Genomic DNA, 8,650 nt, shown 5'->3' on the forward strand with positions numbered 1-8,650 from the left:
TCACCCCCCCACCCGCCTACAAAACGGGGCGAGCTGTCACTCACCACCGACAGCCGCCCTGTCTTGTGGCGAGCCCCATAGCAACTGAACTTCAGTCGCTCGTTGGGGCACGCACATGCGCAGTGGGCAAACATCGAGCGGCTCTGAATCAGGGCCTTTGTTCATTGTTCTCTCAAAAGATGTGTAGTAATGTGTACCCAGCATTACCCCACCCCCAATAGATGCACCTATCCTCCGTCACTAAGGGATTTTTACATTTACTATTGTGGCTGATAATGCTTCTGTGTTAGATTAGTCATATATCCTTCCAGACCAAAGTCGGCAATTGTTATTCAACTGTCATATATATGTATTAATTGCTCCCCATAGATCCTTCAGTATAAGCTCCTTTGGGTCTGGCCATATTAATCTTCTCTTTCTTGACATCAAAGGTGATATGTTTGTACCATTCCCCTCAATGTACAGCACTGTGTAATATGGGCCTGATTCAGAGCCGGTCGCTATTTGCGGTCGTTCGTTCAAAAAAAAGGGGTGGCTATTCAAATGAACCGTTCGCTCTTTGCGGTCTGTTCACACCTCTAGGTCTGAACGAGCGAACAAAACTTGCGGTCGTTTTTTGGGAAACTACACCCCCTGGCCGCTCGCATCCTATGTCATGTCCGCTATTTATTAGATTAATCAAGTACATCGAACAGCGTATGAACTGCTCGCTATTCTTGTGGTTGGTTTTTGCTACCACAATCTTGCGAGCAGTTCTGGCTATAAAATAACCCGGTGACGTGCTCAGTGACGCTGCTGTATTAATTATGCACACCCATAAAACGCCCGTTTTGACCTTTAAGCACGCCTGCGATCGGATCTCCACTTCCCGTTTTCAAGCACCTTCCCCTGTTACCACCCACATACGCCTCTTTCTGTCACTCAAATTATCCGGCATTCGCTATTTTGCGAGTACATGAATTTCGGCCGCACTGACTGGTTCGCGCATGTGTATAACGATCCGTACGCATGCGCAGTTGGGCATACATCGCTCGGAGCGAACGAGCGGCCGCTTACGAGCGGCTCTGAATCAGGTCCTATGTTTGTACCATTATCCCCTTAATGTACAGCACTGTGTAATATGTTTGTACCATTATCCCCTTAATGTACAGCACTGTGTACTATGTTGGCGCCATATATATTAAAACTAGCGACTCGCCCCAGCTTCGCACGGGACTAATTTTGAATTTACGGTTATAGTCTTTCTAAACCTAGGCGCCTTGTAAACGACATTAGTTGTTTTTGCTCCTGACGTCAACACAAAAAGATTTAGTTTTGACGTGAGATGCAAAAAGGCCACGTAAAGTTGTCCATTAGCAAAACAGTCTCCACTTAGGTCAGCTCCAGCCACGTTACGTGTCAGTCCCTGCGCTTTATTTATTGTTACACCAAAGCAGGGTCTGACCGGGAATTGAAATTAAAAAATAGTTTTTCACATAAATGAAATCATAACAGTAAAAAAAAGGAAAAACTGAAGATTTGTACCAGTAAACAGGGCTTACATCAATTTTTCTGGGGAAACTGGATAATAAGTATAAGTCTCTCCGTGGTATAAAATAAAGTCCATTGTTGTGATATATATTCAACGGTCTAGGCAGCGTAAGCCAAGAAAGTGCTCAGACGGAGGTTTTTTCATTGACTTGCTTCACTAAAGTTGTCACTGCTGGGCTCCCTTGTGTCATACATTAATGTTTCATACACCTAAACCTTCCTCCACAAATTCTCTATACAATAGTGAAACCAGGGACTTTATTTTATACTATGTATAAATAGATAACTATAGCCAACTTTTTTGACAATTGCAATTTTAATATATTCACAAGGCCATCTATATTTCACTTTAGCCAATCAGTGCAGTACATTGTAAAGTTAGTCAAACTAACACCTACTATAAAGGAAGTATCTAAATATATATATATATATATATATATATATATATATATACACACAAGTGAAAAGTAAACATAAAAACTAGGTACTGAGGGCCTGATTCAGAGCCGGACGCTATTTGCGCTCGCTCGTTCAGAAAAAGGGGCCGGCTATTTAAATTGAGCGGTCGCTCTTTGCGGTCTGTTGACGCCTCTATGTCTGAGCGAGCGAACGAAACATGCGCTCGCTATTTTGTAAAGACGCTTCCTGGCCGCTCGCATCCTACGTCATCTCCGCTATTTATTAGATTAATCGAGTACATCGAAAGGCGTCTGAACTGCTCGCAGTGCTTGTGGTAGGATTTTCCTACCGCAATCATGCGAGCAGTTCAGGCTAAGAGACAACCAAGTGACGTGTTCGATGATGCTGCTTTGTTAATTATGCACACCCTTAAAACGCCCATTTTGACCGTTTGGCACGCCTGCGTTCGGATCTCCACTCCCCGTTTTCAAGCACCTTCCCCTGTTACCACCCACAAACGCCTCATCCTGTCACTCAAATTAGCAGGCACTTGCTATTTTGCGAGCGCTCGATTTCCGACCGCACTGACTGGTTGGCGCATGCGCATTACGACCCATACGCATGCGCAGATGTGCGAACATCGCACGGAGCAAATGAGCGGCTGCTTACGAGCGGCTCTGAATCAGGCCCTGAATCAATTAGAAACCAGATATTCTCAGTTTGTGCGGTGAGCTACACATTTTTGTAGTACTCTTGTGCCATCAAGTGGTGAGATAGAAAAATGCAGATATTATTTTTATACTTGATTTTTGAGTCAGACAGGTTTTAAATAAAAAATAAATGATTAATGATAGTTTGAAAAACGTGTTTGTACATTTTTGGCCTTAGTATCCTCAGCAATAGTAATATTTAAAAAAATGCCAAGCTATATATTAAAACATATTTTCTACATTATTAGTAACAATGACGTGCAGTGAGGTCAATGGCTGGGGAGACACATGTGTGAGTGGGTCTGAGTGCCGGGAGACTGTCTCACCCCCTACTCACTGTAACTCTTCCCTCACTACACTAAGCTTCAGTGTCTAATGATTACAATAAACAAAAGAAAAAGTTTAAAAGTTATAAAAATCTTCTTTATCCTAATCGTTTTTATTATTAATTTATTTAAACTCTGCAGCATGACACTGAGTATGATAGGAGAGGGAGTATGACAGGAGAGGCTCTGCCTCCCCTGACTGCACGTCCCTGATTAGTAATTAATAGTTTATTTAAATGATCATTTAAGCGCTGATAAGTGTATAAAAAAAAATACTAAGCAGTTTCATAGTAATTTTGTTACTGTCCCCAGAGTTAAGCTACTTTGATGATGGATTGATTATCATACCGATCCGCTTTCAAAGCGGCCGATTGGTAAGCTATACACACTTACTAATCAGCCGCTGGGTATATCTGGCCTGACATCACAACTAAACGGGCATTTACATTTTCCCACCCAGTTTTGATGTCCGTATCTGTGGGTTCCTGCAGCCACTGTACGGGTGGTCGCCGGTAAACACATTCAGATATATCGGCATCGGCTATGCTGCAGGGTCGACCTAATATGTATGGCTCATTTCCATACAGTGACACTAACATTGTAACAAAACCACCAGCAAATTAGAGAGTGAACTTGGGTAAAATGTTAAAAAAAAACAATAACTGGACATGGGTAATTGGAAAGCCTACTACCACATCAGGACATCGCTTGCATTAATTACAATGTTTGCAGATACCAGCCAGTGTAGGACTCCTTTACATCAGGACTAATGTATCTGCTCTATTATTATTATTGTTTTCAGTCACATTACTTTCACTTCACGTGTAACGGGCAGGGGGGGTTTCTAGGTACTCGGAAACCCCCCCTGCGTGCGCAGGTGAGTGACCATGAAGCGGCTTGGCTAGCCGAGGTGCGCTTATGCCACTGGAGGAATTGATTCGGCCTTGAAGCGACCGAGGTGCGGCTTGGTTTGCCGTGGTGCGGCTACTGGAGCCGGAGGATTCTATGTGGCCTGATGACCGAGGTGCGGCCTAGTTAGCCGTGGCGCGGCTACTACAGCCGAAGGATATGATGCGGCCTGATGACCGTGGTGCGGCTACTAGAGCCAGAGGTTATGATGCGATCTGGTGACCGAGGTGCGGCCTAGTTAGCCATGGTGTGGCTACTACAGCTGGAGGATATGATGCAGCCTGATGACTGTGGTGCGGCTACTAGAGCCAGAGGTTATGATGCAATCTGGTGACCGAGGTGCGGCTTGGAGAGATGCAGGAACAAAGTCCAGAACCAGGAACAGGAAGGGCACGTACTGAGACGCTATAGCCAGCATAGTCATAAGGGCACTGTCAGGTATAAAACAGGAAAAGCACAAATCAGAGCCATGGGAGGTCATCCCGTGTCCCCAGTAACACTTGGCATTGTCCTGCATCCAGATCACCTAGCAACCGATGGTGCAGTTCCCGCATGGCAGGCGGAAGTGGTTAGTGTGATGTCCGAAGTGCTGGAGAGTGACAAGTCGCGCTGGCGACTTGTAACAGGAACCTGCGGGAACCAGCTGTTGATGGCTGAGGGGCTCAGTACAGAGTAGTCCTGAGGTAACGGACAGTTAGGGAATCCTGAGGCAGCAGTCTAAAGCAGCAGACCTGAAAAGGAGCGCTCTGTGAGAGACGGTGTGAGGAAGCGGACCTGTGCTGACTCATGGTACCTGTGTCCTTCCTGAGGTGCCTGCTGAAGAGACAGTCCAGGCTGCAGAGGGAAGCTGACTGTGGTGGCTGCGGACGTGGAGCCAAGTCTGAGTGACAGAAGCCGGCCTCCTCTGCATTACAGTCCGGCAAGGAGGCACGGTTGCTGGTAAGAGGAGGATGCTTCAAGCTCTTCTTAGTGTACACTGATGGATTCTCATATACAGATACTGAGGGCCTCATTTATCAACAAGTTTTATCATTCACAACAAGTGATAAAACTCGCTGCGTATGATAATGGTGCTCCAGCCAATCAGCTCCCAACTGTCAACTGTTTGAAAAATGACAGTTGGGAGCTGATTGGCTGGAGCACCATTTACAGGCGTGCCAGTGCGTTTCAATGTCCTTGCAGGGGCATGCATAAATTAGGCACTGTGATGCCATATGCAGCCATAACACTTGTAGCGTGCGTGGCTGTTAGCAATTTCAGAGTAAGGTCTGGGCTTGTGTGCGTATGGGTCCGATGTTACTGATTGTTTTGTTATATTGCTAAGTATTACGGATGTGAGACAAGGGAAAGTGGGCGTTCTTATGTGAAGCTGAGATCGCAGTGTTATACTGCATTCGCAATACATTTGCATACCACCGCTGATATTAGCAACTGCATTGCGTGCGCATTAGCAAAATAGCGATCCTTGCTGAATCAGGCCCTTAGTAACTAACTTTGGGGAATAGTTTTTTCAATTTAAAACAACCTGGGCAACGAAAAAGTGCACCACTGGTAAAGTAAGCACTGAACTTTATTGAGGACAATATATCACATATATAAATTAATTATATTTAGATAAATAGGGAACTAAGCAAATAAATTACTTATAGTGTAAATTGTACTGTGCATTTCTGTTATATTGTGGTTTTATTCCTGTTTACAGTATATTGAAAGTTTGAATGGTAAAATTATACTTAATGTGAACCGTTGTTTATCATCCTGCTGAAATAGGTATGTTTATTCAAATAGCCAATTAATTGCCTCAGGCTTTCTAGTTTGCCTTTTCCTTAGATGCAAGCAGTGGCGTAACTAGGATATTTGGAGCCCAGGGCAAATTGAAAAATGGAGCCCCCTGTGCGCGGGCATAGCGAAAAATGGGCCTGTACACAAGGGGCATGGCCACTTAAAAATGGGGCATGTCACCATGACACACACCTCTTTCTCGTCACTCTGAACATTCCTTTCCATTCCATATGCACCTTAATGCAATGCCCCTTATACAGTACCCCCAGTATGCAATGTCCCCAGTAGTGGTCCCTCTTATGCAGGCTCCCAGTAGTGGTCCCCCTTATGCAACCCCCCATTAGTTGCCCTTATACAGTGCCCCCAGTAGTGGTCCCCCTTATACAGTGCCCCCAGTAGTGGTCTCCATTATACAGGCCCCAGTAGTGCCCCTTATACAGTGCCCTCAGTAGTGGTCCCCCTTATGCAGGGCCCCATGCAATTAATGTAAAATTGGTAGTATTACACATTGTTGCGATGTTGTCAAATCTGCAAAATCTTCTGCATTAAAGAGTAATTTTAACACGAAACTCAGGGTCCGATTCAGTCCCGCTCGCTAGATGCGTTCGCACGCAGCCGCTCTGCTGCTAATACATGCTTTGGAAGCGCTCGCACGGCAAGACTTTAGTATGCCCACTATGTCTTAGCCTATGTCTTAGCGAGCGACAGGAGAGCGAGTGTCTATTGACGCCCCCTTTCCCTTCGCAGTACTCTTCATCTCTAGGAAGTGTGTATAACAATCGGTAACATCGAGAACCATCAGAGGTATACGCAGTGCTAAAGGTAGACCCTACCCTACCGCAAGCACTCCGAGTGCTTCAGTGTTTAATGAAGCCAGGTGACGTGTACAATGACGCTGCCTTGTAATTATGGACGCCCATAAAGCACCGTTTTGACGCTTAGACACGCCTGCGTTCGCACATCCACTCCCCCATTTTCCTAGACTTTCTGTCACGAACCTGTCTAGTTTTCACCTTTTGCCTGTTGACTTACCACTGCCAGCTGTCTCCATGGATCTGTATGTGTAATTTGCCTGGAGGACCTGTTCTGATAATGCTGCTGCAGCACTTCTCCCTACATTCCTTCCACAGTGATTATTTCACCTGGGCTCTCCTCTGTCTGTGAGCATTGCTATTCTTGATTGGAATCACAGGTGTGGTTCTGATTCTCAGTGCTGCAGAGATGAATACTCCCTCTGCAAGTTGTGCCAATCAGAATGCTACTGCCAAACCACCTGTCCATATCCACCAATTACAGCCAGACCCAGGATATATATATCCTCCCCTGATAGCATTCTGGGCCTGAACATCTCGTTACTTCCCGTGGTGTATGGTTTGTGCTGTTTCTGTGTACAAGTGTATCCCTGGCTCCTGCTGACAGCAACCCCTGGTGTATCCTGAAAACCTGCTACAGCAATACCTGGCAATCCAGAAAACCTGCTACAGCAATACCTGGCAATCCAGAAAACCTGCTACAGCAATATCTGGCAATCCAGAAAACCTGCTACAGCAATACCTGGCAATCCAGATGTCCTGCTACAGCAATACCTGGCAATCCAGTAATCCTGCTATTTCCCAGGCCAGTGCAACTCCTGTGTTTTCAGCTTCAGCTATAAGTGAGTTCCTGTGCCCCTGACCTTAGTCCTGTGCTCTGCTGCTAGCCCTACTCCTGGTTGGTCCCTGGCACCCTGCATTGTGTTACCCTGCATTGTGCTTCCTGCTGTGGATCAACTCCTGCTTCTTCTACCTACCCACTCCCTCCCTGAACCTAAAATCCCAAACCTACCCATTCCTTCCTGAACCTGTTATTCCCAATTACCCTATCCAGCCTGCACCTGAGTTCCAGCCTTTGTCACACCATTTCCGGATTACCCTGTTTAGCCCTTGTCTCAGCATTACCTGATATCCCTTCAGCCATTGTCACGTTATTCCAGTCCAGAGTCAAGTTCCAAGTTAATCAGTTCAATCCATGTTATTCCAGTCCAGAGTCAAGTTCCAAGTTCACCAGTTCAACTCAACAAGTCTTCCTGCCGGTCCCAGTCCGGTTCCTCCAAGTTCCTGTCATTCATCATCAAAGGCAGTTTTCACTGCTACATAAATCTTGCAATAGAGCTATCTACGTCATCTGTGGTTCCAGTCATGTCGGTCTCCGTTGAATCCCACTCATCACCTGAGACAGGTAACTCACAAACACCATTCGTGACACCTTCCCGTCACCACCCACAAAATGCACATTCTATCACTCAAAGTAGCGGGCCGTCTGTGTACTTCGAGCGATCGCTTCCCGATCGCAGTGACTGGCGCAGATAGAAAAAATCACCCGGCTACGTGTGAATGCAGCCTAACGAGCGGATCTGAATCAGGCCCTCAATGTGGTAGCTTCCTATGTCTCTGCAACCTCCTTACCTCTGCCGGCTAGGTAAGAATAGACAATAGCAACATCTCACTTTTACTATAACCTTACGGAATATTGCACAACAATGAAAATGTTTCCGATGTCAAAATAGTTACTTCTAACTGATTTCAGCATGCAAAGAATGAATATGACATTTAAAACTCTCAGTTAGCTCTGAGTTCCGAGATATAGCCCATATATGACGATGTAGGGGTATTCCTAGTGAAGTGGGCAGAATGGAGAGAATCTTACCAGCAATCTGGTTCCGCGCAGAGGGGGAGTGGCCAAATGACCCAATTAAATGAATCAGTTATTTGTCCCCTCCCCTATTCAAATAAATGCGATTCACGGGATAACTGTGGTGCACTAAGGCCCACATTCAGAGCCACTCGCTATTTGCGGTCGTTCGTTCTAAAACTAGGGGTGGCTATTCAAATGAACCGTTCGCTGTTTGCGGTCTGTTCACGCCTCTATGTCTGAACGAGCGAACAAAACTTGCGTTCGTTTTTTGGAAAAATACGCCCCCTGGCCGCTCGCATCCTACGTCATGTCCGCTATTTA

Source organism: Taudactylus pleione, unplaced genomic scaffold (genome assembly GCF_031769625.1).
Source record: "Taudactylus pleione unplaced genomic scaffold, aTauple2 ptg000286l, whole genome shotgun sequence".
NCBI lineage: Eukaryota > Metazoa > Chordata > Amphibia > Anura > Myobatrachidae > Taudactylus > Taudactylus pleione.